At 40.1% G+C, this 22,708-nt stretch overlaps 1 protein-coding gene across 4 annotated transcripts in view; it reads left to right on the forward strand.

Annotated features, from left to right (window-relative positions):
- EXOC4 (exocyst complex component 4) overlaps positions 1–22,708 on the forward strand; it is a 766,053-nt gene that overhangs the window by 169,138 nt on the left and 574,207 nt on the right. The window lies entirely within an intron of this gene.

The raw sequence follows: 22,708 nt of genomic DNA on the forward strand, positions 1-22,708 counted from the left end.
CACGACTCCTGACATCAGGAGTGGGAAACCATTGGAGGATTTCTGTTGTGTTTGTGTGTGTGTGTGTGTGTGTGTGTGTGTGTGCACTATGTATGTTTTTTTTTTTTTAACTCTGGAATTGATATGATGAAATTATTGTCTTAGAAAGGATGTGGGATGTGGTTTTCATGATAAACTGGAGGGGATGAGACTCAAGGCCGATTCAAAAGACCCCTCTGTAAGGACAGTAAGAATAGAAATGGGTAGTTATTAGAGAAGATTTATAGGGAGAATTTATTCACTTAGTAAACATTTATTGAAATTGATTATACTGTGGAGATTTAAAGTTGGAAAAGCTGGAACCTCTGCTTTTCAAGAGCACTCACCAGTAGGCAGTCAGTCATATAAATTGTGATAACAGGATGTGCTAAGTGTTGGAGCAGGGCTGAAGCACTATGGAAGTAGGAGGGAGTCCTCAGTTTAGTGGAGCTGGGGGAGGGACACCGGAGAGCTTGAACATGATGGGATTTGAGCCTGTTTATAAAGCTAAAGGAGAGAGCCTCATAGATAAGGAAGGGTTTATGATGGAAGGGTTAGTGAATGAACAGACATATGGAGGGGTGGGAGTACATTGACTTTGACCACAAGGAGAAAACATTCGAGGGACTTGAAGATTGGCCGGTTATCGGGGAAAGGAATAAATCAAAGCTGACCAAGCTTTGTGTAACTAGGAGAATGGCAGGACTATTTGTAATAAAGAGAAGATGAATGGTTTTAAACCCATTCGAGTTTGAGATGATGGCGGTCCAATAAGAAGCTTGGAGCGAAGGGTGATAAGGTTGACCAGGGTAAAGATAAGGGCAAACACCATTGATCAGAGAGGAGCGTAATGGTAACGTATCCGTAGTAGAAAGTGCGTGTCTGTGGGGCTGGGGGGTCCGGGCAGGTGGTGGAGCAAGATGCTGTAGTTGATGTGGATGGAGGCATTGAGTTAGTTGGAAGGCCATTCATTTCCTTGTTGGGGTGGTGCTGCAGCTTTTGTCCTCAGATAATCTTCCAGAGGTTATGTGTGTTTGTCCAGGCTGGACCTGGTGTAAGAAATGCAAGTAGTGGTGCATACAGGAGGATGGGTTTACAGGAAATTCTAGCAGGGGAGGCCCACCCCAAGGGGAAAGATGAACACTAGCACACCTTGGTAGACTCTCATGTGGTGTACCGAGCGCGGGCTCAGCTCCACTTTCTTGACCAAAGAGCAGCTGGGTAAGCTTGGATACGTCAGGACTCGGTCTGTGAAGTGCGTCATAGTTGCACCTGAGTCTTGTCACTTGCTTCTGGTGGTGGAAACACAAATATCATAAACTTTTCAATGACCCTTCCTATGGTTAAGGGTGCAGAATCCAGCAGATACACTGGGTGAGTGTTTGACTCTGCTGCTCTACAGATTCGGTTTCCTGCCTGTTGGCTTGCCCCTTAGGGGTGTCAGTGGGTGGGATGAGTGGCCCTCAGGAAGAATTCCCCCATCTTCCTGGCTGCATTGAGGGGCCAGAACCAAGCATGCTACTGTGGGCCCTGGGGCTTCATCCTTATCTCTCAAAGTTACATGCCCAGAAAGGTCAGCTGGAAAGTGGCTCCTCAAAGTGCAAAGTGGTAGCTAAGTGAGGTGTTATCCTCTGTGCACGGAAAGCTCAAACTGTACAAGAAGTATTTGTGGCAAGAAGATGGTGCCCAGATCAAGGAAGCTTGTGATGGAGTATTTCCTTTATGTTGACCATTGTGCCGGGGCCAAGGACGAATGACAGACCCAGGAACTGTGTGGTTCAGGGAGTTACGATCACTTCCTGTTCTTTTGTTCCCAGGAGACCTGAGTCTACTGGTATCCTAGTCAGGAAGGTATGCTGAGAACCAGGTCTACATCAGAGTAGAGTGTAAGTTCGCTCACTGACTGCGGTTGGCCAAGGGTTCGATCTGAGTGTTGTCTTCAGGAAAAGCCAAATTATAGAGTCAAGCTGATAGCCAAAGGAATTTTTAGTTCAAAGGGGCAAGGGAGATTCTGGGTGAGAGTTAGTATAATGGACTAAGGAGACCAGAATTGGAGGGATCAAAGCATAAAATACCAAGTAGAGCTTGGAGGACTTTTCTGCATCAGAGTGAATGTCTTTATACGTGTACATGGAGTATCAGGGATGAAAAGGAGGAAATCTTTAAAAGAGCCTGACCATTTGTGGGTAGTTTATTCCTTTTCTAGTCATCTTCTTGAATTTCCCTTCTTCAAAATGCCTCTATTGGGACACATAGTTAGTTGGAGAGTAATATTTATTGAGGACTGTCTCTGTACCAGGTACTGTTTCACATACCATGGCTACAGCAATGAACAACAGAATCCTGGAGATGGAGACAATAAACTCATCCATCCATCCATGCACACCCATGAGCTCGTGCGCACACACACACACTAATTTCCTTCCTGATGAGTTCTTATGAAAAAGATAAGATAAAGGAACACCACTTCAGGCTGTGGTTTGTTCTGGAGGTGTCTTCTTCAGGCTCGGATGGTCAGCAAGCTCTGGTTGAAGAGGTGACATTTTAGTCCTGAATGATGAGAAAGAGCCACATTAAGATCAGGGAAAGGGAGATGAGAATTGGGGTTTTGTTTGGCCATTTTAAGTTTGTAGTGTCTGTGAGACGTGAGATACGGAGCTGGCAGGTGGGTTATGCTTCCGGGTACTCATAAGAGAGGTCTGGGCTGATAGATTGAGAGGTTTCAGCAGATAGATTGTATTTTAAAGTCACAGGACTAGATGAGATCTCGAACTCACACTTTTTAGAGGCTTTTTAAAATCATGTCTGTCTGCTTAGGGATTAACTGCACATAAACATTTTTATTTATTTATTTATTTATTTATTTATTTATTTACTTATTTATTTATAGTGCACGTGTGTGAGGGAGGGGCAGAGGGAGAAAGAGAATCTTAAGCAGTGCCCATGCTCAGCACAGAGCCCAACGTGGGGCTCAATCCCACAATCCTGAGATCGTGACCTCAGCTGAAATCAAGAGTTGGGTGCTCAACCAACTGAGCCACCCAGATGCCCCTAAAACATCTTATTTTAAATAGAATAGATTTTTACAAATTAGGCACATCTTTGGAGACATGAATATGATTTCCTGTGTGCATGTATTTTTTTGCGTGTTTCTGAATCATATGGATACTGATTGCCAAGTTCCTCCTACCATATATTTGATTCTAAATGACAACATTTCTCAAAGATTTCAGCTTACATTCTGACAAATTGAAATTTTCCTAGACTCATTATAGAATCTACTCAAGTGTGCATATGCAGTCATAGGTTTCTGATCTTCAGATTTATTAAGAGTCCCTGAAATCTCTCTCTTAGTAAATATTGTATTTGAAAAGGATTCCTGGAACACGTGTAGAGTGCTCTACGGTTAACACACATCTGAGGTTCTGAATCCCCCATGAGGTACGAGAGTGTTATATGTACTCATTCCCTTGCAATTGTGAAGAGTAAGGCTTTGGACTATCAAGCAACTTGTACAGAGCAACACAACTGAACGTTGTTAGGGCAAGTCTTAGAAACCAAGGCTTAATTTCTGTGCTGGGGTTCTTTTTCATTACGTCAGTCCTCAGTGGTTCTCAGCCTGGACTGTATATTAGAATTATCCTGGGGAGTTAAACCAACCTATTTTATTTGATTTATTTATTTTTAAAGTTTTTTTTTTTAACATTTATTTATTTTTGAGAGACAGAGCATGAGTGAAGGAGGAGCAGAGAGAGAGGGAGACACAGAATCCGAAGCAGGCTCCAGGCTCTGAGCTGTCAGCACAGAGCCCAGTGTGGAGCTCTGACTCATGAACCATGACATCATGACCTGAGCTGAAGTCAGATGCTTAACTGACTGAGCCACCCAGGTGCCCCAAGCCAACCTTATTTATACCCAGGCCCTGCTCTAGAGGTGTGGATGGTGATAACATATATATTTTTAATTTTTTAAGTTTATTTATTTATTTTGAGAGAGAGCTTGAGTAGGGGAGGGGCAGAGAGAGAGAGAGAGAGAGAGAGAGAGAGAGAGAGAGAGAGAGTATCCCAAGCAGACTCCACAGTGTCAGCGCAGAGCCAATGTGGGGCTCAAACTCATGAAACCGTGAGATCATGACCTGAGCTGAAACCGGGAGTCAGATACTTAACCAACTGAGCTACCCAGGTGCTCCGATAATGCATTTTTTATACTCCCCTGGTAATTCCTTTCTAATGACACTGGTAAGGAAGTCGTCTCTTTTCTTTGCCGGTAGAATCTCACACAGAGCCCCTCCTCTTACCGTGACTGCTTTCCTTCTCCGGTTGTGAGTGTGAAGGCGTTACATTTTCATTCTCTGGCATCAGCATTTTCTCTGCCATGAGACCAGTGAAGCTCGGCCAACCTTTTCTTCCCTCCAGTCCAATAAGATGACAACCAAAAACTGGCAATAAAACTTTCGATTTCTTATTTAGGGCCGCCTGGGTGGCTCAGTTGGTTAAGTAGCCACCTCTTGATTTCCATTCAGGTCACGATCTCACAGTTTGTGGGTTCGAGCCCCTCATTGGGCTCTGCGCTGACAGCGCAAAGCCAGTTTGGGATTCTCTCTTCTGTCTCTCTCTGCCCTTACCCCTCTCGAGCTCTTTCTTCTGCTCTCATAGTAAATAAAAACTAAAAAAAACAAAACTTTTTTAAAAGGGCACATTGTCCAGTTTTTAGGATTGAGAGATAAGCTTTTGTCTTTGTGCTGGAAAGTTCTCTCTGGTGATTTGATGGTAGTTTGAATGGTTGCTCCCAGCTTTTAATGCAGATTTATCTGTAAAATGCAGGTGGCTTTTTCTCTAGTTTGCTCACTGTTACCTGGTGAGAACATACCTGCTTCTATCTTGCCCAGGCTAGTGATACTCAAGGCATGGTTCTAGACCAGGGTCATTTTGCTCAGTTACCTATTCTTGACAAAAGAAGCTTAGAAATGAGATTATGCATTTGGAAACTCTAGGTGATTGCACAAAGCACTTTTATAAGTCTGAATAATAAAAATGAACTGGGAGCTTTGATATTTATCTTACTGTTTTTTAAGTTTTACTTTTTGTGTTTTTTTAATAGTATCAAAACTGATCCAGCCTCGCGGATAATTTTGGAAGCCATGGATTAGATATCTGAACCCAGTAGAAACTGAGAGGAATAAGGACCACTCCTCCTTTTTCCCAGATGAGCAGTGATGATATTCTTGATTTGGGACTATCTTGAGAATGTGGAGTGATAAACTGTAAAGTGGAAAAAACTCAAGTTCTGGCAGTGAGAATCGGCCTAGAACTCAGCCTCAGTTTACTATATTAACTTTCTAAAGTTGCATGTTTCTCACACTTTCCACTGTCCTCCTGAGGCTGCAGTTACATTTACATAAATTTTATTTAGCTCTTTGCAGGCCCAGGAACATTTTGACAGGTTTACTGTTGGATTTTTAATCACGAATCAAGAACCAAAGGGGAAAAAGAGTTTTGGGTTTGCTTTGACAGCTTCTGTTCCCATTTTTAAGTGAGTCTGGCCATGTCAAGTAAGCATTTCATCATTTTTTATATTCAGATGCATTTGGCTCTCTATGATTATGTTCTAGAAGATACATCATTTTCTAAAGCATATTGAGGCATGAACACATCAATGTTGATTCCTTGCTATTATATAGTGTTTTAGGCAGTCAGAGTTTTCTTGTTGCTTTTCCCCCAACGAGTGTGCGTAGATCTTACAGATGGGAAAGGACGATGGGTTCAGTCTGCTCTTCCTGCAGTCTTCCAGGGAAGTCCCCCTCCCCATTTTCTTCTTATATTATTATTTCCTATTACAAGAATAAGGCCTGCTCATTATAGGAAATTTCAGAAATACAGAAATGGAAGAAAGTTAATTTTTCCATGTTCCCTGCACCTAGAAATAACTGTTGTTTATATATCAGTGAATTTTCTTCTCCAAATTTTTACTTCATTAAAAATCATAAAATCAGCGTCGTATTGGGAATGTAAAATTCTATGCACTTATTTAAATAATCCATTTTACTCTGTTTATAAATGTAGTTGTATGTTCAGTAAAGACATGTTTAGAAAGCAGAGAATATATGTAAAGTATATAATTTAAAAATCACACAGAATTCTATATCCTGGGGATAATTTTAACTTTGACTTAGGTTTATTTACTTTTAATATTTTTGAAAGCATAGTTGAGGTCATATCGTAATTATTTTTAAGCATATATAATACAGTTGTAGTCATAGGACCTAGATGAGAGAAGAGTTCATTAAAGAAACCTAATGATTCAAGTAATTCAGTGTGAGTTTGAAATATGTGAAGTTATTTCTCGAGTTTCTAGGCCAAAAAAAGGGGAGCTATTATGTTGCTCTAGGTAGCTATTCTCTTTTAGAGAGAACAATACACTTACTATTTTAGTGCTTCTCCTGGAATATTGTCCCAAATGTGTTTAAAATAGTTGAGCCACTATTAGTGGTAGAAAGAATAACACTGCTATTGTTCCAAGTGTCTAATTAAGATATTTTGACTGTGAGTCAAAATAAGTGATTCTCAGTAAAGGGCGGAAGAGGAAAGGTGCCTATCAGGGGAGCGTTTTCTGCCCACACTACTCAGCGCCCCCCATTACACCAGCCCAGGCATGTTACTAATGTTAGGGCTGGGAAAGCCCACCAGTCCTTTGTGTCATGACTTCCTTACGTTTTCACTCCCAATTTCTACTCATCTTTGGTAGCCTAGAGTATCTGAACACCTCCCCAACACCCCCCACCATGACATTGTAGGTGGCATTGTGTACCCCCAGAAGATAAGTTCATAAGATAAGAAGGTAGGATAATAAATGTGACCTTATTTGGAAATAAGGTCTTTGCATATATGATCTGGTTAAAATGAAATCATACGGTATTAGGGTGGGCTCTAATCTAAAGATTTATGTCCTTATAAGAGGAAAATTTGGATACAGAGCAAAAAGACAGGATGCCATGTGATGTTGGAGGCAAAGGTTGAAGTAATGGGTCTCCAAGCCACCACCGGAAACTAGGAGGTGGTGAGGTCGTGTCCTCTCCTAGAGCCTTCAGAGAGCTGTGGTCCTGCCAACACCTTGATTTCATACTTGATTTCTCCAGAAATGTGAGAACAGTTTTTGTTGTTTTGAGACGTCCTGTTAGTGCTAATCTGTTAGCACAGCCCTAAGAAACCAATATACTCCCAAGAACTACTGGTTCCTTATTTTCTGAAGTCTCTCAAGTTTATGTTTTTTAAATGTGAGGGTAATTTTTAGGGGACACTCTCTTTTCTCTTAAAAACCCGTGGACTGTGTTCCATAGTCTTCTATAATACAGTGTTGGAGAAAGTATAGAGCTATCCTCATTTTTGTTTTTAGAAGGTTTTTTTTTTTTTAATGTTTGTTTATTTTTGAGAGGGAGATAGAGAGAGAGAGAACATGAGCAGGGAGGGGCAGAGAGAGGGAGACCCTGAATCCGAAGCAGGCTCCAGGCTCCCAGCTGTCCGCACAGAGCCCACCCAACACGGGGCTTGAACTCATGAACCACGAAATCATGACCTGAGCTGAAGTCAGGTGCGTAAGGGACTGAGCCACTGAGGCATCCCTAGAAGTTCTTTATTCTGCCTGTTTGTTTTAATTTTACATCACAAATGAGATCTAACTAGATAAGGGTCAATTCATTGTCACTCTCCCCCCTGCCACTCCCGAAAACCTGGTAGATTCCTTTGTCTTACACATATTTTTCCCCCAATGCAAGGAAATATGCTAAATGGTGTGTGTTTGTGTGTGTGTGTGTGTGTACATACACATCTTTTTTTTTTTTTTTAATTTTTTTTTTCAACGTTTTTTATTTATTTTTTTGGGACAGAGAGAGACAGAGCATGAACGGGGGAGGGGCAGAGAGAGAGGGAGACACAGAATCGGAAACAGGCTCCAGTCTCTGAGCCATCAGCCCAGAGCCTGACGCGGGGCTTGAACTCACGGACCGCGAGATCATGACCTGGCTGAAGTAGGACGCTTAACCGACTGCGCCACCCAGGCGCCCCCATACACATCTTTTTTAAAAAGTCTTGTTTCTATCATCTTGGATTGAATCCATGTTCTCCAGTCTTGATGGCTATCACCTGTTCTCAATCTTTGTTGTTTTTTCCCATCTACATTTGGGAGTACTTCTCAGATTTGTGTGTTTCACCTCTGCTTTTCCTTCATGGCATATAAATTATTAACCTATTGCTCTTATTGTAGGCTTCTCTTTTGTTAGAGCATTTCTATTTTCCTTGCAATTCTTCGTGTCTTTCCATTGTCCGTTTTTTATCTTATCCTGGTGTCTTTTCCTTTCGGCCTGTTTTCTCTTCACAGATTCCTTTTATTGTTACAAGAGGCCGTGTGTCCTTGTACGCTCCTGAAGATGCCAGCATTTATTGACGTTTTCTCGCTTCTCGTTTACCGAAATTTCTCTTGCTTACTTTTCCTTTTTTCTGGTTACTCATTCTCAAATGAGAGGAAATCTGAGACTTCGTGTTTGCCGACTGTTAGAATATGAAGACTGCTATTCAGCTTATTATTTAAATGTTTGGGTGCTCAGGAAATCATTTTCTGGGTTTTTGCTGCTAAAACTCAGTGTCACGTGTACATCTGCCAAGCCCAGTTCCTAGTTTTCATATAATGCAAATCTGTTTCCTTGAGATAGAATCTTCAACCTTCATTTCCTCTTGACTTCCTGATACATAGAGAAAAGGTGACATATTAAAATATACAAATGCATTTTCCATGATTATTTTTGTTCTTATCTACAGTCTTTTACATAAGAGGATTCTATTTGTCAGAGCCTCATTGCTAGGACTCTCCCACTTGCTCGCAGATTGTTTCCTGTGAAGTGCTCTTTCTACTGGACATAGTACAAGAAGTGCTCCCATGAATGTGGCTCAGTTTTGTTTCATTTGGAGAGTACGGACAGTGGAAGAGTAGGGAAGGCTTTTTGCATCTCATCCAGGCAAGCGGACTGGCTTTGCTTCCAGTGGTGCAGTAGTTAAACCATTAAATGTGAACCAGAAAGGTGTAGGTTTAACCCCATTCCATCAGCCTTCTATTTAGTGCAAGGTTTTCAAAGATTTTGACAGGAGTTGTGTATGGGCCAGAGTCTGAGCATGGTGGGTTGTTTTTTTGTCTTGCACTTATGGATGAGACTGTGGGGAACTATGGTCCAATACCGTCTTGACATGTTGACTTGAAAGGCTGATGGTTGGGGCGCCTGGGTGGCTCAGTCGGTTAAGCATCCGACTTCGGCTCAGGTCATGATCTCGCGGTCCGTGAGTTCGAGCCCCGCGTCAGGCTCTGTGCTGACAGCTCAGAGCCTGGAGCCTGTTTCAGATTCTATGTCTCCCTCTCTCTCTGACCCTCCCCCATTCATGCTGTCTCTCCCTGTCTCAAAAATAAATAAACGTTAAAAAAAAAAAAAATTAAAAAAAAAAAAAAAAGAAAGGTTGATGGTTGTTTCTCATTTCTACTCAAAGATTTTGTATTGACTTGCAGCTTAGGTCAAGATCCTCTTTTTATCTCATTTTTGTTAGCTTCGATGGGATTTTTAAAGTATATATTCAAAACAGATTAATATAAATATTTATTAACTCAGGTAATTTGCTAACATTTTACTTAATACATTTTCTTTCTTGTGTTCTTGACCAGATGATTTTTCCGTTCTTCATTTGATAGACTCATAGAATTGAAATTTTTTTTTCTCTTTGTATATTCTTCCTCATCCCCAGGCATATTTTATTTAAAAGGCGTGAGTCAGAGAAAGAGTTACAGGCATTTATTGAGGGGTCAGATGGTGGCCGCCCATCAGTAAACTGCCTTGCAAAGCATGAAATGAAACCCCAATTCTGATGTATCTTCAGTAGGGTCTCCAGCAGGAGGCCAGTTAACTGCGTGTCAGGGAGGTTGATCTGCTTAGCCCATAGCTAATTGATGCGATGGAAAGAGGTCAATGATTTTGAGTCGAGAAGGTATAGCTATATAACAGGATGACTCCAGAGAGACCTTGTGCCTTGCTTGCTTTTGCTTTTTTTTCTTTTTTAAATTGTAATTGTTAAAAGACACATAACATAAAATGTACCATCTTAGCCATTTTAAAGTGTATAATTCTGTAGTGTTAATTATACTCAAATGCTGTGATGCTTTTAAGTCTTTCTCCTGAGAAGGGTGAGGGTTTGATAATTAGTCCAACGCATTTGATTTGTTGAACAAACCAGCTTTCCCTGTGAAACAAGTATATGAAAAAAAGACGAAAAGACAAAAGACAAAAAGGGGGGGGGTGGTGATGGTGGGAGAAAAGCAGAAAGGAGGGAGGAGGAATAAAGCTTCAATTAGGAATAGGCTTTACTATTCTTATTCTTAACTCTAAGATACTAAGAAATATAAGATTAGGAAGGAAAAGGAAAGGTACCTAAATGTGTACATTTGTCGTACAAGACAACTGTTGATAATTACTTTTAGAGATGTTACAACTATTTTAGTACGTTAAGATGTGAGAAAGTGTGTACCCTGGAATCTAAGAAATAGAGGGAAGTGTCACATACAGTGATGAGAGGCGGTAAATGTCGTGTCTGAGGAGAAAGCTGGTGACCCAAGAGGCAGGACGGTACCGCAGCGCAGGCGTGGAGTGTGAAGTGGTGTCAGGGGTCACGTTGACAGCTTCAACGGCCACCGCCACCTCCGTACCCGCCCAACCTTCAGCTCTCCGCCTGTCTCCCATGTCCAGAATAGCTAACGCGCGCGAGCGTAGACAATAGTTTTTTTCCTTCTAAAAGTTGTTTTTAACTAGACGGTTTTGATTCTCCACCATCATGGGCTATTGACAGCGGCTGACAGCCTAACAAATGTACACTGTGGAAACATGTTCTTAGCAATAATGACAGAAGAGCCAACAAAATGTTACACGTGTGAACTACTAGCCTTTGTGTTTGCTCTGAGCAAATGAGCAGTATAGGGACATTTGAAATATCTGCCCATTTAAAATTCTGTCTTGTGAGGTTAGCTGAGTTCTTTAGTTATATCTATTTTTCTTCCATGCGGAAAGTACCTTATAATGGCATCACCCGCTGTTCATCAGTCTCCTTTCCATTATGTAAAGTCCACATGTGTCCCCCCCCGCCCCCATCATTCTCTAAGTTTATCATGACACGCATACATGGGATGGATTGTTACCTTTTTGGGGAGGAGAATAAACCATAAATAGGGCCTAATACAAAAGCCTAATATAAAACCACTAAGGAGGTCAATGATTTGAGCCTAATATAAGAGCCTAATATAAATCACTAAGAAAAATCTGTAGTAGGCTGTAAGAATATAAAAGTCACTGTGAATTATAAATAATACAGAGGGGTTATAGAAATCATCTTATATGAAAGCAGATATATATTTCTTCTTCCCACAATAAGGCTCAGTGATTTTCTATTTATATATATATGTATGTGCATGTGTGTTTAAATTTTATTTATTTTAGAGAAAGAGCAGTGGTTCTAATAACATTGGTTGACCAGATTTCTGTGGAATGTGGTAGAAAGTTCCATACTGAAAATTCTTGGTGATAATTGATAGCATGGAACACTAATGCTTCCTTCTATGGGAGATTGCATCTGTTTTCTTTTGCTCTCAAGGTATTCTCAAATAAAATCTTCACCTTTCCTCTTGCATTTGCTCTTAGATAATACTATACAGATTTTTAATCCTTTTAAAGTTAAAAATCTGTATTGAACATATCAAACATATTTTCCCTTCCTTAAAAAGTCATTTCTCTGAAATTAGTGATTAACTTTTGGGCAACTTATAAAAAGCATCCAGAGAATCTCTTGGTTTTTTTTTTCCCCCTGTTGTATCTATTTTAACAAGATTTTCTGAGGAAAATTAATCATAAATATATGTTAGTAACCTTCTCAAATGTATATTGAATATTCTCTGCTAAAATATCCTCTTGGTTAATTAGCTGTTTTAGCAAACAGGGTATCTCGTGCTTTAGAAAGTTTTCTTAACTCACACGTGGTTAAGAGTTACATGTTTGATGTTAGATGCACAACTTTACTTTGAAACCAGGATGATACTCTTTTTACATAAAAAGTGCTTTATTCATGTCATTGGAATTGAGCACCTCTATATAATGCAGGAGATAAAGAAAAAGTATAAGATGGTACTTGTTCTTGGATTGCTTCCTAGTAGAGATCAAACTAATATTATTTTTAACAGCACTGACATTTCAAGACAATATATGATTAAGTCCTAAATTGTGTGGTTCAGGCCGCTTTTAAATGTCAGTCTTAAGGAAAACTAGAGACAGGCTGCTATTACATTTTTACCCCTATTCACACATAACTGGACTGAAAACATTCTAAATATTCAGTTTCTAATAGATTAGGAGACTTCTAAAAATTCATTTCTAGAAGGAAATTTTTACCATACGAGGATAGCTCTGCTTATATGTTTTGTATTATATTTTAATAATTTCTCCAGCACTGCCTTCATTCTTAAGAAGATTTGCTTTGGTTCATCGTTAGGCTGAAGGTTACAGCACACAACTTTTTCTCTGCTAGAAATAGATATTTCTAAGGTGGCAGTATATGATTATTATTTAATAGAATGATTATCTTGCCAACTTTCAACCCATCTGTGACAGAGCTCAAGAATACCACCAGCTAGACTCCGTTGATTTTTTTTTTTTAAGTTAAAGTATCATGACTGACACATGCGAAAAAAATAATAGTCTTTATTTTCTAAAGTTGTTACCTGTCGAACCTTTCTATTATGAGAAGCCTAGGTTTCTTTGAGAGCTGTTTCAGAGTTGATGAGTCTGAAACTTTTCATATATATATATATATATATGGAACTGTATCAATGGAGAAGGCTGAGCTGCTGATTGTCTGGATGGAAAAGTGCTGATTGAAAAGCACATGTGTCATGCATAATTGGCATTCTATAGATTTATGGGTTTGAACTTCCTCCTATTTTAGCTTAAAAATGGAATGATCTGTCTGTGGTCCTAGCGGTGTTTCAAGCAGTAAAAGAAACGGAATTCCATGAAACATAAGCAGTTCAGCTAGCTACTCCCCCATCTGCCGTCTCCCAAGTCATAAATTTATATTATTTAACTATGTTACTTATTAATTTAAGAATTACTGATTATGATAGCTTCACTCTTTGAGAACATACAAGAAATTAATTACGTTAGCAGTCTGTTTCCCTCACGTTGCACTAAACCCAAATGTCTTTGGTTGCTATGCTACGTTCTGCATTCAATCTAGGTGTATTCTCCTTTATCCATGGAAGCTATTATTTAAAGGTAAATACATGTTTTCCTGTCGAAAGTAAAGGCGAAGGAAATGAGGGCAACTGTATCCCAGCCTGTCTATATGTTGTCATTAACAAATCTAATTCCTGCTTGCAGGTTGCTGTAACTGCATCCTAGAATCCCTGTATTCATATGGGTCGTCAGATTCTCAGGGGTCATCGTGTGGCTAGAAATGGCATCGTGGGTCCAGAAGAAAGAATAGCTGTATCACGGCCAAAAAAACAGGCACTAATTATTTTATCTTCGCTGCGTGAAAGTACATCACTATCAGGAATGATACGCCCTGTTGCTTTTATGAAGCACACCATCATAATTTACATTGACGTGATGATATCACTGAACACCTTCAGGAGTGTTCTTTAGGAACGCTTCAGGAGAAACTTCAGATGGGGCTGCAGAAAACTAGATTCGAGGCTATCTAATCAATGTCTCGTGTGTGAGAAAACTCAGGAGACATCATGGATTGAGCTCCACAAGCTGCTCTGAATGGTGCAGATACTCCTCTTGTACCTGATGGCAGATGTGCCTTCCCAGGCTCCTAGAGCTTTCTTTTGGGTTGCAGGTGTCACCAGTATGGAATCGGTTAACACGGAGCCTGGGATAAAGGGCATGATAGGTGATTTGGGGACTAGTTCATCCCACATAGCAGCTAGGTGACAAATTAAGGTGCTTAGGGTAATGCCTACCATATAGAAGGTGCTTACAATTACTGTTTAAACTAACAAAGGAAATTACCAAAACAAGCCAGACAGTATGGAGAGTAGAGATGGGAGCTGAGTCAGTAGCTGAAAAGTCTGTTCTAGTGCTACCTTCGCGTGTATACTTTGGGTGTGATGTTTGTAATAGATTTAAGGTTAATTTTGTTTGCAGCATTATTTGTTTAAGCTAGCAGAGAAGCTAAATGCTGTGGTTCAAAGGAGTGGAAGGCCATTGAGCAACCCTTAGAGCTCCTTCGGGGCGTCCACTGTCTCCTGTGCCTTTGTATCCAACACGCTGCCTTACACTCAATAAATGCTTGAAAAATGAACAGAAACGTTAGTGTAAAGCTGATATTTGTGCTGGGTCTTGAAAGGTGGTTGAATTTGTAAGCAGAAGGAAATGAGCCAGTTTTTCAAGTTACTTACTTTTCAAATCAGTAAAACTCTATGAATAGAGGCACAGATACTAGAATGAGGTGGTTTCATTTTGTGAGACACTGGCTAGGCCAGTCTCCTTAGAAGCCTGTGGTGGCTGTTGTGATGGTAATGGTTGGTAAGAGGCTGTTTTTAAAGATCGCTTCTCAAGAATCTTGTCTTCTGTCTTTAATGAAGCCCTGCCCTGACTATCTTGCTGGGTACTTTAGGAGGGCAGGGTCCTAGTGAGGCCAAGCTTATGAGTTTCATCCGCATAAAAACCGCTTATTCAGTTGGCATTAATTGCATGTACACACCTACCTGCATCCACAAACAAACACACAATAATAAGCTTCTTTGGGGAAATACAAATGAGAATGAAACATTTTTCTGCTGAGAAATTCTGTCTCATAGAAGGAAGTGCTGTTTCCTAGTCTCCTAACTCCTGGTCAGCTGCCTTGCTGCGTGCCGTTGGTCACAAAGGGGCACTAGCAAGAAGCAAATGTGCTTTCTCATCCATCCATCTTCCAGTAGCTTAGAGTTGACCGTATCGAGTGCGGTGATTTTCTCAATCAGATTGCTTATTGAAAGCCTTGGGGCACCTGGGTGGCCCAGTCAGTCAAGTGTCCGACTCTTGATTTTGGCTCAGGTCATGATCTCATAGTTTGTGGGATAGAGCCCTGCTTTGGGCTCCTTGCTGACAGCACGGAGCCTGCTTGGGATTCTCTCTGTCTCTCTGTCTCTCTCTGTCTCTCCCCCCGCTCCCTGCTTGTGTGTGTGTGTGCGTGCATGTGCAGCCTCTCAAAATAAACATTAAAAAAAAAAAAGGGCCTTGCAGACAAGTTGGTGGATTGAATCCAATGTAACATTCAGACTCTGCCCTGAAAAAAGGGAGTCCCTTGTAGTTTAAAGTTGGTGGACGCCACCGTCATGCCAGTCCTCGGGAAGCACAGCTGTGACTCAAAGGACCTCATAGTCTAGCAGAAGCGTTTCCCAAAAAGAACCATTTAAAAATTCTTCCCTGCTTCCTCTCTCTTCACCTCAAATTAGCTGATCATTGTATTGTATTACTTTTTCACTTCTGGATTTCTTTAAAACACCAGAGCCTGGGTTTGCTTCATGGCCAGGTTTCATCATGATAGTACAATTACTGGCAGGAATTCTAACAGCAGTCGTAGCTGTAGCTCTGGCAGGAACACGAAGAACCTGTGTTTTTCTATTAAAGTGTGCTGTAGGTACTCGGTATGGCGCAAACACTGAAATTTGCTCAGACTTTTAGAAGGAATAAAAGGGAGAATTAAAAGTATAATCAGAGACAAAAGCAGATGAAGGTAGAGCCGCAGAAGAGATTTCTTTCTCTTCCATAAGTAGGTACCTGGCTTAAAGAAGAATTATTTGTTTTTACTAGCTAAGTATTATACTACAAATATTTTCCGATTTTGAGTTCTGCTGTTGTTTCGTCTAGGGCACCACACAGCTGTTCATCTTAGTCATTCTTGTACTCAGCGGTCGTTGTGCCTCGCTCCTCTTAAGCCGGCGAATCCGAGATGGAGCGTTGGAGCAGGAGGGCCCGACTCGGGGGTTTGGGATCCGTCATTTATCCTGTCGCAGAATACAAGCACTCGCAGATTTTGTGAAGTGTGCTCCAAAGACATGGTTTTGCTTTCAACTGTGATGGCACTGTAATTGATCAAATATATTCTTTCCAAGAATCATAAATTCTTATTGGAGTTTGAGGAGATGTCATGTTCATTTGTCAACATGTCACTCCAGGGACACAGGTGCAGCAAATTTATGGAGGAAGCGTCTCGCGTTTCTCCCAAGCCACATAAATATGAAGCAGACTTGATTGAAAACGTGTGGCTTCGGATTACTCCTCGGATGGAGAGCAATTAAGATCTCTGTGTGGAAGGCATTTCACTGTGATTCTCAGGTTCTCGTGTAGCGGGTCTGAGGGGACACCGGAGAAGTTGTTGGAGACCTGCAGATGTTGTCTCAGAAAAGAAGACGAAGGCATTTCTTCTCTGGCAGAGTGAATAGTGCACATTTTTAGTCGAGTGCATGATTAACTTTGACATTTGAAAATAGAACTTCACATAAAAACAAGCATGGTACTTCTGCATGTTTAATTAAGATGTTTGGTTCCTGTCAAGGCTGATAGTTTTTTTCCCCCATGAAGGGCAATATATTCTCAACTTCTGAAATTTCAGAAACCTGTACTTAACCTTTAATCGTCATTCCATTTACATGGGAATCTGATTAACAACTCTTAAAGTTCATGAGCTCCTGGTAAATGCAATTAAGACCTTTTTGGAGTTTGTTATTAAGAGCTGGCATTTAAAGAAGACTAGGTCCTGGCTAGTGTTACTGTCTCCTCCATGGCAGGATGTCTTCAGCAATTAGCAGAGAACACGAGGTACACGAATTGTACCGTATTGCTTCCGCGTTAACATGGTTGGTATTTAAAATAGCACGCTGCCTTTTTCTTTTCAATGACTTGCTTTACGGTATGAGCTTGTTACCCAGTGAGAGTAGGGCCGGGGGCAGTTAGGCGGAGCTGTGGCGGTTTTCATCCCAGGAGGGGTGGGCTCAATTTCCCCCTCCCTCTGATGTTCCCAAGTCATGTTTACAAGCATTCATTGTCAAGTTGTAGGAAGTCGGGCGCACCACACTACTGTGCTGCATTTTATTGCATCTCTCTGCTGGGCGTGGTGGTCTTTCTGAGAGTTAAAAGTAACAGATGAGATTTGGGAGAGAGAAATGAATCAGGTATGCCACTTATTTTCTAAACTCTTAGGCATCCGCTCTTCAGACACTGCCCTTAGACCGTAGGGGCAGAAGGGAGGAGCTAAATGTGTTGGAGCCGACAGGTGTAGTACAGTCTACAAATTGATATGTGCTGTGATGTATGGAAAACGGAGGCTAAATAATTGAAAGCCAAAAGGATCTTATTGGACCATATGCTGCCAATCTGGCTTTTTTTTTTTTTTCTTTTTCTTTTTTCACTTGCTGATAGAGTCGGGTTCTCTGGAAGGACATAATGTGTTTCTTAGGTCCTGTATTTGTGCAGAACACCGTGACTATTACCAGAGGAATGACGAGAAAATAATGAAATGAGGTATCAATAAAGGCATCTCAGTGAAATATGTTGCATATAACAGTACGACTAAAGAGAACTTGAATCTTTACATGTTTCTGTGTTATTTGAAACTTTCGTGTGCATATATTACTTTTAAACAAAAGATCAAAGTAAAACGAAGAAATATTTGGGAAAAAGTAAAGTTAAATAGGAAAACCAGTCTAAAAGAATTAAAGTTGATGCCATAAATATCAGTAAAATAGTTCTCCATTTTTGAACCCTTGACTTTTTTAGAATGTTCAATAAACTTAAACCAATAGTACGGTTAATTTGGTTAACCTTTCCAATTATAGGCTAACCTCAAGTTCACTAGATAAATGTAATAGTTTAATCCCCATGTTTTGAATTAGCGTATAACATTTCAGTAGAAATAATGTATAATAATCACAGATTTTGTTATAGATGTGGAATTTTTTTTTCCTTGGAAACAAAACCGATAAAGTAGGATTATTTATTGTTTAACCAGGCTGTTGACAGGTATATTTCATCAGGTTAGTATCTTGCCTCCGGGATGTATATGTATTTCATCACCTTCAGATAGAAGAATTTTGCTTAGTTATAGAAAAATCATTCTTGTAGATGCAGGAGTTGACAGAGTCTAGAAATGAGTGATATCAAGTTGTTCCTTTGGTTTTAAAGGACTTTAGTTAAGGTGTTTCAGTGTGACGTGAATTATGGTAATACAGGGAAATATTAGAGTGCCTTCTCATCAGGTCACATTGGGAGTTTAAGAGATAAATACAGGAAAAGTTAAATAAACAGCAGTATATGATTAATTACCGAGTCCAGGTAACCATCTGTGGATCCTGTAGGAATTTAAGTTCCTGTAGGAACTTAAGATACGTTGGTCAGAGAAGATTTTGTCTGTTTGTAGGAGCTGAACTGGTCCTTGAAGGAAGGCTAGGATTTAGGCATTTGGGAAGATCATTCTAGGTAAGGATAATATGCACGTATTCACAACAGTGAGTACCTTACTGAATTTACCATATACATAATTCATAAGAAGAGCATAAGATGTGATTCGGTAGCCTGAAACCAGATTCTGAAAAGCCTTAGATGAATTCAGTGGAGATCTTTGTGAACTCCTTAAAGAAGGAGCCATTTTTTTTTTTTTTTTTTTTTTTTTTGGTCTTTGTATCCTCGTGCGTTATACACTCAGTGCCTCCAGACGCCATTATCCGTCCCATCTTCAGAATATTATCCTCAAATACTAATGAGAAGGTACTTCACACAGTTTCTGGCACTCAGTAGGTACAAGGTAAATGTTAATGGAATCTGAATCTGCACTTGTTATTCCTGAAGAGTCTATTTTGAATGAATGATAAACAAACATTTTTTTATAGGCGTGTCACCGTTCACAGATTACAGAGAACCAATATGAAGGAGGCTTTAGTAACTGAACTGCTAATTGAAAATTCTGGGTTGGAGCCACTTAATTGAATAAACTGTCTCCAGAGAGCAATTTGGGTCTTTTCCAAGATGCATTAACTCTTTCAGGTCATTAGGGTAGCACTTATCTCAGTGGAGCAGAAATTTCATAAATGGTATTCCTGTGATGTGAGTAAATTAATGTACCTCAGAAAGCCTGAAGTTTCACCTTGGGTGTTGTAGTTCTACTCCAAGGAGCTCATCTGTGAGTGTAAAACATCAATATGGAGCTGCCCTTTAGAGCATCTTACTTTGAATTGAGGTGACCTACTAGAGAGCACCTACTTTGTTTAAGACACTCTGCTGGATGTTACCAGAGATACCAAGAAAAGGGATGGCCTGAGCTGAGAGGCAGGAGAGAAAGCAAATAGCTATAAGATAAAACCCTTGAATAATACAAATAGCTATATGGGTTTTAATGAGAATGGGACATTCTAATTAGCAATTAAGATAGATGGTAACCTCTCAGAAGGCAAAGATCGATGACAGGTCCACACAGCATGCCCACTTACGTTTATTTTCTCAGCATATATAAATCTGCATATGTGTCAATAAGAACAAATATCTGTATCCATGTACATACGTGCACATGTAGCGGTAAAACATGAGCTAGATCATCAGAAGCGTTTCTATTTTCACATAGATTTCCCCACACACATAGTGTTGATCTGAAATGAGTATGTTAAGTATATGAAAACCGGAAAAACAGCCAGTATCTTTTGGAGATAAGCCCACTGGTTGTCTGATAGTCTCAGTTTGGATGTCAGTTGACTGCTGGAATATTGACCTCCAGGTAGAAAAGCAGATAAGAAAGGTCTGCCCTGCTCACCAGCATGTGTTACACATTTACATCTAATGTGAAGATAGAGACAGCTGGCTGTCATCCTAAGACTAAGGATAAGTGACATTAAGAGACCACTGCGAAAAGAACTCTGAAAGAGGAGGATGGAGATGACACCTCCATGAGAAGATAAAGCTTCAAAGGTGTTTATCTGCCTCTACTTCCTTATTCCTGGGGTTGACACCTCCTCTGGGCTTGTGGGCTCTGATTAGTAACATCTGCATGGAACACATGAAGTCTGTTAAAATCAGTCCAGTTAAAAATTCATAAAGTAAAATCAGTCAAGTTATACTTAAATTCACTTTCTTGATCTCATTCCCCCATGTTTGATAGATGGAAGAGGTAGTAACAAGTAAGGGTTAAAAAAGAGAAAAGAGAGAAACTCAGACAGGACAAAACACCTTGGGACTTGGGTAAGGAACAGGACACTGGTTTAACCAAACAGTAACTGTGTAAAAACAGTTAACGGGAACTGAGGCTACAGAGGTCAGTCTGGGCTGTGGAAGGTGCTGAGTAAGAGTGAGGAGATGGGGTTTATTTTGTAGGCTAGGGGGAAGCCATTGAAGGGTTCGAGAATAAGAGTGATTATGTTGAGCTCTGCATGAGTGAGCTTAATCTGGTGCCAGGTTGTGGGATAGATCGTCATGAGGCGTTTGAGGCAGAATGACAGTTGGGAGACTACTGTTAAGACTTTATGACAAAGATAACGAAGACCAGATTTAAAAGGATGGGTGTAGGGATGGAAATAACTAGAAGGGGAAATGGACGTGAGATGTATGTTATAACATCTATAGGGCTTGGCACATGATTTGGACAGCCAGACTGAGAAGCGTCAGAGCTAACTGCAGATTTTGATCTTGGGAGATCAGTAAAATAATGGTATTAACAAGGAAGGGAGCTAAGGGGACCTTTCTTTTGTCCCTCCCTCCTTTTGAAGAATGGTGGTGATGAAAGAGTTTGTTTGGTCAGGCTGTTGGCTTTGACCCTGTGCCTCTGCGCTCCTTTAATGTCTGTTGTACTGTTTTCATCTTCTTGTTGTAAGAAGGATGTGGAAACCAGACAGGTGCTCTTGCAAGTGATGGTATCGTAGCTTGAGAGAAAGTATGATGGTAGAGGGAGACTTGGGAATAATTTGAAATGTAGAACTAACTAAAACAGGAGAAAACAAGAGCAAGAGTAGGATATTCAGCATTCAGATACTTAGGTTGGACAATATGGTAGTCAGATTCACTGAAGCGAAAGAAAGTGTTCCAAAAGTTTAGAGAACGAGTATTAGCAGAAACCCAGCCTTAGCAAATGAGGTTTTTATCGTAGAGAGAAGGGGAGGAGGAAGGAAGAGGAAAGTGATAGCGGTGGGAAGATTATGAGGATGTAGAGAGAATTTTGTTTATTTAATAATGCTGATAAATTGTTTGGTATGCTCCAGGCTGTGTTCTCAGTGACTGATAGCATTAACTCATTTCATCCTGATGATAGTACCTTGGGGTAGGTAATATTATTACTCCCGTTTTACAGTTGAGGAAACCCAGGTTCCGAGGCATAGGGAGATAATATCTTAGTTATGTGGTTCCTGGGATGCATCACAAAAAACAACAGCAGATCTTCTGAGCCTCATCCCCAGAGATAATAGCCTGTTATGTGCCAGACATTTTATGTTTTTTCTTTTAATTCTCATATTAATTTTATGAAGTAGATTCTGTTACCCTTATTTCACAGATGAGGGAAATAAAGCTTAGTGAGATTGAGCAACCTAGGAAGGTTGTACAGCTAGTGAGTTGTAGAGCTGATTTCAAACATAAACTTTATGCATTTCTCTATGACCCTCTCATTTTGCATTTTTGAAATTGAGGACACTAAAGGATGTGTAATGATAAGAGGGGTCATTAAAATATTGTCATGAAACATCTTAGTGCAGTGGAAAGCTGAACCAGTAGCTGAAATTTTACTTTGTAATGATATAAGAAAATCATGGAGCTTGGTGGTCAAGTTTGAGAGAAGGGGAGAAAGTGATAGAAATAGATAGAATGAACTTTAAAATACATTTGAATTGAAGTGGGCAGAAAATGTATTGAAATAGAAATGTGCCTTTGGGTGTTGAGACCATGCTTGTGTCCTACCCTGGTATCTGCCTGTCTTCTGTTTTCTATAAATGAGTTAAAAGTAACAAACCATCAAAATACTGTGAGGTCCAAAATACATGGAGGAAAAACTGACAAACTTGAAAGAATTCAAAAATTCAGTGATGAAAGTTAGAGATTTCAATACTTTTCTTCAATAATTAATAGAACAGCTAGACAGAAAACATAAGACTGAAACAACACTATTAAGCATCTTGAGTGAACCCAACATACATGGTACACTCTACCCAGCACCATCAGAAAAGAGATTATTTCACAGTGACATATTAGACATGTACTAGATCATGGAATAAGTCTCAGTACATTTATTTTTTAAATTTAATTTTATATTAGAGCACGTGAGCAGGGGAGAGGGGCAGAGGGAGAGAGAATCTTAAGCAGTCTCCGATGTGGGGCTCGGTCCTACAACCCTGGGATCATGACCTGATCCGAAATCAAGAGTCAGATGCTCAACCAACTGAGCTACCCAGGTGCCCCTCTGTATATTTGAAAGGGTTGAAATCACACAAAGTATGTTCTCTAGCCACAACGGAATTAAAAAAACAACAGGAAGAAAATTTGAATCTTCTCAAATATTTGGACATAAAACAGCAAACTTCTTTTTTTATTAAAAAAATTTTTCTTTAATGTTTATTTATTTTTGAGACAGAGAAAGATAGACATGAATGGGGGAGGGTC

The sequence above is a fragment of the Leopardus geoffroyi genome, chromosome A2, assembly GCF_018350155.1.
Source record: "Leopardus geoffroyi isolate Oge1 chromosome A2, O.geoffroyi_Oge1_pat1.0, whole genome shotgun sequence".
NCBI classification, from domain to species: Eukaryota; Metazoa; Chordata; class Mammalia; order Carnivora; family Felidae; genus Leopardus; species Leopardus geoffroyi.